Source organism: Bombus fervidus, chromosome 19 (genome assembly GCF_041682495.2).
Source record: "Bombus fervidus isolate BK054 chromosome 19, iyBomFerv1, whole genome shotgun sequence".
Taxonomy (NCBI): Eukaryota; Metazoa; Arthropoda; class Insecta; order Hymenoptera; family Apidae; genus Bombus; species Bombus fervidus.
The window spans coordinates 2733379-2740087 of NC_091535.2; positions in this window are offsets into that span (position 1 = coordinate 2733379).

The following is a 6709-nucleotide window of genomic DNA, read 5'->3' on the forward strand; positions in this document are numbered from 1 at the left end:
GTGATCTAATTGTTGATCGATGATTATTTAGTGTCACGTTAAGAGGGAATTTTTATGCCTTGTGTTATGCAAACTAAAAAAGTTCGTCAAAAAGTTTATTTAAATAATTGTTATAGCACCTTAAAGTTTATTTTCTCTTTTTAAAAAACACATTTTTTCTTTAAACCCGCCAAAATTTTTAATTTTACACTATTTTCTACCTTTTTTTTAGTTCATCGAGAAGAAATATATATATAATAATTTAATCCTTTTTTGGTTTTTCGTTTCAGTTAAAAAGTACGAGTTGGATCTTTCACGCCGATTGAAAACTGCAGCCCATGAAATAGGCTTAGAAATCTGTTATAATGTTTCTTTTTACTTTAAAAAAAATATTTTTGTATTCGTTAAATGTATATAAAACCATACCTCAAAATTCAATAACTTCATTTCTTTCTTTCTCTTCTAAAAAAAATCACAAAAAGACGCTGTTTTAGAAGATTGTAATTCAGGACCTTAAGTTTCAAAATAGACAGAATATAATAATATTATATAATAAAATAATAATAATAATAGCAGATATATAATTGACAGTTTATTGATAATTGAAGGTTAAAACTTCCAATAAAATTTTTTCTAGGTTAAGTATCATTCCTAAATCTTATGCCACTATTTTCATTGAAGTAAATTAAAATTTCATTATACTGGTATCACCTTTAAAAGTACGATAATAAATGCAATAATAAACGTACCAATAACGAGACGTCCTTAACAAAGTACTTTATTTTTCTTGAATCATTCGGTGCAAATCACGTTCGTATCGATCGTATCTAAAGGACACTTTAGACGAAATACGATTTTCCACTTAGAATATTATCCTTTCTATTCGAGCGCCTCTTCAACAAAATTCTCATTTTGAGCCCGTAAATCGGCAAACGTAACCGTTGTCTCAAATCACCGTACTTTTCGAATTCATCGTACAACTTTTTCTATTGTCCAAATCTATAACATCTTCCTTTGACGTTTGAACGTGATGCAGATGTCGTTTTTCCGAAACGATCTCGAAAACTGTCATCGGGGCACAACTCGCCACGGAAATCGAAAATTCAACGCACAAATATCGGGTTGCACGAGACACAGGGTGAAATCACGGGGTGCGAATGCCATCGGTCGATCGATCTTCCAGCTCGAATTTTCCATAATTCTGGCCATTTTCGGAATGGCGGCGGCTTTTTGTATGCCGCTCGCACGAAATCGTAGCAGGGACATGGGAAAGCCCGCACAATGGAGTCATCGATCATTCGGTATGAGAGTTGCTCGATTGCTGGTCTAACCGTGCGGCCTCTCGTCGGCCCACGAATGCGAGCGTAATCGAGTGTATTTACCGAATGTTTCGTCGAGTGCACGCGAATCCACGCGTTTCGTGCGCTTCTCTTCCGTTTGTTTCTATTGTTCCACGAAATTCCGAACAATAAGAGAAATCGCGAGTGCGAACATTTTTATCTGATTGTAGTTGCTTGTGTATTATTTTTCATATGAACTGAAAGTTTTAATTGCATACGATTTGTCGTTTAATCTGGACAAAAATTGATTGTCTGTGATAAGTCTAGGTGTCTTTCTTGTACAGGTTGCTTCATATTATTTTTAATTGTCTTTAATTATTTTTAAATATTGTACACTATGTTTTAATTTTTAATTATGAATTAGGCCATGATAGGTCTAGGTGTCTTTCTTGTACAGGTTGCTTCATATTATTTTTAATTGTCTTTAATTATTTTTAATTATTGTATACTATGGTCTAATTTTTAATTATGAATTAGGCCATGATAGGGCTAGGTGTCTTTCTTGTACAGGTTGCTCCATATTATTTTTAATTGTCTTTAATTATTTTTAATTATTGTATACTATGGTTTAATTTTTAATTATGAATTAAGCCATGATAGGTCTAGGTGTCTTTCTTGTACAGGTTGCTCCATATTATTTGTAATTGTCTTTAATTATTTTTAATTATTGTATACTATGGTTTAATTTTTAATTGTGAATTAAGCCATGATAGGTCTAGGTGTCTTTCTTGTACAGGTTGCTCCAAATATTTTTTAATTATTGTATATTATGGTTTAATTTTTAATTATGAATTAAGCCATGATAGGTCTAGATGTCTTTCTTGCACAGGTTGCTTCATATTATTTTTAATTGTCTTTAATTATTTTTAATTATTGTATACTATGGTTTAATTTTTAATTATGAATTAGGCCATTACTACTGTAAATGGTACGACATGGATCGTTCGAACAAATTGAAATTAATTTTAGTTGATCGTATAATTTTCTACAAAATGGATAATTTTTAAGAATGTTACGAATATTTAGTAATCACAGTGTGAGACTGTTAGGTTGGGCGTAGGTTGATACTTGAAAATTAAGAAGTTGGTCAGTCTTTATCGATATCCGACTAAGGAACTGATTGAGGTTAGGTTAACGTACGAAAAACAATCGATCATTTTCAGAACCCCGAATCGAACAGACACAAAGTTACTCCAAGCGAATATTCAAAACTTATTTTCCATTGTAAGACATATTCTACAGCAAATAAATGTATTTCGTAAGATTTCGTAAGAATATGAAATAAAAAAAAAAAAAAGAAAATGGGTCTCTTATTTTTTTTCTTGCAAAGATCTTCTTCCTGGAGAAATTCTGTTATCTAAACCATCTCCAATTGCAGACAAATTCCACAGAGTAAAAAATGCAGACTCCGAAACAGCAAGTTTGGCGCATCCTGCGAAAGTTCGGCACAGACCAAGTTCAGCATAGTAAGGCGAAGACGAAGCGGGGGAAGAGGACAAGATGTTGTTGGTCGCAGATAAAAGGGAACTGCAGCAAGGCGACTGCGGCTTAGCATGACAATGCAGGTGCCTCATCCCACGTCAAAACGCAGCGTGGCGCCACGACGAGATAGGTACCAGACCGATCGACTGGTTTGTAATTGTTTAAGAGGATTAGCCAGAGTAAAGTTTACGCGTGTCCAAGCCGGAGAGGGAGGAGAAAGAAGCCCAGTCGCTGATATTTATCCGAACATTAGACTCGGCTAAACTCGAATTTACCAGCTTGATCCCGGAAAATAACATTAAAAGTGACTGGAATCGTTTGAACGTCGAATTACACGCCTCATCAACCGACAGTCGCCTCTTTCAGACGAATTCTTGTGGTTCGTCGCTTTGCAAATATCTGAAGAATTTCTATATCGATTCTAACCTCTGAACAGGGTAGCTGTTTGCTTTTCTTTTTTTTCCTTTTGGGGATCATAGTGTGTCGGTTTGATTTTAGTAACAATTCTTTAGGTAATTAGGACACAATTTGCAGAGTTTTATCATGAGAAGTCATTTTCTTATGAAAATTTCTTAATCAATAGGATAAATCAATAGGAGAAAGGTTAAATCAATTTTATACTACAATATATTTTAATTTTTAAAAAATGAAACTCTAACCTCTAAATAACAAACTCTCTGTACCCTAACCTTTACAACTTACAAAAACGCGACGTAAAAGATAAGGCAAACACACAAACATACGTAAACCCAAAGTGAAAGATACCGAAAAAGACAGCGACAGCTAACATTCTGGGCCCAATTCGCAGGCAACATTATCATCAAACCCGAATTAACGAATATCGACGTACGAGGAGAGCGAGAGGACCGATGCACGAGGGCGTTCAGGTGAAAAAGATCGGCCGACAGTGAGAATCAGAACTATGAGACGTGAGGGAAGTTCGATCAAGATGAAGATTTCCTGATCTGATGCACGGCACAGAACGGATGTCGCGGGTGGCCGCAGGTGGCGCCCTCGATATAAGCTCTTCTGACTGAACCGCTGATACAGGACCGCTCTCCTAAAACTTTCACGGCGGAATGTGTCATCCTGTCACTGAACCCACATGGGGTAAGAGACGTCCCATGGGCCCGTCAACCGCGTCCCTCCAACTCCTATATCTTTCTCCGTCTTTTTCTTTCGCTTCCTCCGAATCTACTTCATCCAACTTAAACGTTGTTTTGTACACTGTTATTACGTAACTTTGTGGGAACTTCATGGCCAACGATCACATTTATATCTGCTATTTGTAGCTATTAATCCACTGAAATGCACAGTCGTCCAACAGGCAAGTCGTCTAATATTTTTTAGATGTTAAAGATATAAGTGTAGAACCGAATCTTAACACTTTGACTACCACGTGGGTCATATATGAGCCACCATGGTTTCTCCTGTGACGCCACTGTGATCATTGGTGACCGGAGAACTTCAACTTTTTACAATTGTAAAAATTGTATCAAAATTGACAATTGGGGCATTTTGAATATAACCGATAAATAGAAGATGCTTTGAAATAAAAAGTGCCCCACTGAACAATTAAACATTTTTATTGGAACATCAATTTAAAAAAAATGAGAACAAATCTTGCATCTAACGGTGTTAGATAAGTAAGTAATAGAGCAAGCCGAGGTGTACATTGCTCCATATATCAAGAAATAATTTTTCCTAAGATCAATGTCTATGTATTTCTTTCTTTTCTAACAAATGTTAATACTTTGACTGCCATGGTGGTCATTAGTGACCAGAACGCTTCAACTTCTTACAATTGTAAAAATTGTATCAAAATTGACAGTTGGGGCATTTTGAATATAACCGATAAATAGAAGATGCTTTCATCAATAAAAAAATGAGAACAAATGTTGCATCTAAAGGTGCACTGTGTTAAAACACTTCAGACATAAATGTAGCTTATCAATACAATCTGGACAATAGGTGGTCACCTTTTTGGTCAGATTCCTAGCAATTTTCAATTCCTAACTGTTTAACATTTTTTTTATACCACTCTCTGCAGAATTTTCGTGCCAGGTATGCTTGCCCTTCTTTCTTCTGCATTTCGTGTCGCAATCTTTGTCGAATAAGTGTATTTCACGGCTCTGGTGAATGGCACTGTGTAAGGTGCGCTGCGAGTGCCATTCTAAAAGCTGATACCTTGATTTCTGTTTTTGTTGCTTGTTTATAGAGTATCATCGCGTTTGAAATTGGTGTATTTAACAATAACTCTAAAGCTAATTTTATATACCACTTGAGGGTTCTTTTATATGGTATAGAATATGCTACCATTTGATCTGACAAATCTACAGCACACTTTCCTCTGTTGTAATCTAACACTACCATTGGTTTATCGCAAACATAATTTTTTTTTTCCAGACCTCTACTATTTCAGCCGAATGCTTCGTCGCAATCATAAAAATAATCATAATACTGTTTACTAATATCTCCTACACATTTCAACGATATATTCTGCACGTTTTACTTGCGACGAAACAACGAAAGCGAATGGTTTGTTGAAATAAACGAAGCCTTGTCATAATATATAGCTATCAATAGTTAGCAAGGCGCCACAGTGGTCACCCGTGACCACCAATAAGATAAACGGTCCATTGGCGAAGAATGTTGTCTTACATCATCAATTTGTTTTTATTTTGCCATTATATGCTTTGAATAATAAAAATGCTCCTGTGGCATCCTCAGCAAAACATGTGATTTCGGCGTGGCAGTCAAAGTGTTAAAAGGAAGTCCTCTCTGAAATGAAAATTTATAAAATTTCTGAATTTGTGATGGGAATACGTTTGATATGGACCACTTAGTGTAACAATGAGTTAAGGGTTGAAACACAAGACAATGCAAAGCAGAAAGCAAAGTTATTTTGAAATGAACATTCGTAAAACCTGTGAATACACATACGTTCATATACACAGAGAGAAAACGTAAATGTGTTGTAGGATGACTAGGATGATATCGCGTGAAGAAATTAGTGGTCCACTGGATTGAGGTCACTCGCTTAAAATAAATTCATATTTGAACGGTGTCTTTGTTTTGGTAAGAATTCCCTCGACAACAAAGCGATGGAGAAGTTGCTGTAGCGCCTGCACAAATATTAATTAATTAAATAGACGTTGCAAAACGTAGAATACTAAGCCGATTCCGTTTGGAAATCGGAGCAAGCTCGGTGGAACCCGGTTAGGATGGTTCTCCGTGTAGCTTTCACGACGTAGATCTAGCGGTTCCTAATTAACCCATCAGGACGTCAGGCGTTAATGAAAGCGCAGGAGACAGTGTGCCCTGTCAGGGACAGGTGAGACACGCGTGTGTACACAGAAGAGCGACCAGTCGCGTTAAAGCAAAAAAAAAAAGAAAGAAAAAAGGCGCAAAAGGGGGGAAAAGAGAAACGAAAAGAACTCGCGGATGAAGGAAAAAAAGAAGGAGCGATGCTGGGTCGGAGCTTGGAAGGGAACATCGACTAGGAGGCGAGACCCCGGCTATCCTGGAAGGTGGGCACCGAGATATAATACTCGACTACCTCTACCAGCCGCGATAAGTGTCAACTGCAGCGTGCCAGATAAAAAGAACGTAGGAAAAATAAAATTTAGCTCGGTGATCCATCATGAGGCTACGGACGCCGGACGCGCAGGCTCGTTCAGGATTGGCTGACTCCTCCCAAAGACGCTCACGTGACCGGCGTCGTGAACACGCCCAGTTTTGAAAAGGCAGCACCCTGACTATACCTTGATGTACGTACCGCGACTCGTTTGCCGGAGAACCAAAGGGGAGGGAGGAAGAGAGAGACAGAAGGGGAGAGAGAGACAGAGAGAGAAGGAGCCTAGCGTGGAAGAGAGAGGCGAGAGCTGGACACACCAGACCCTTGTGGC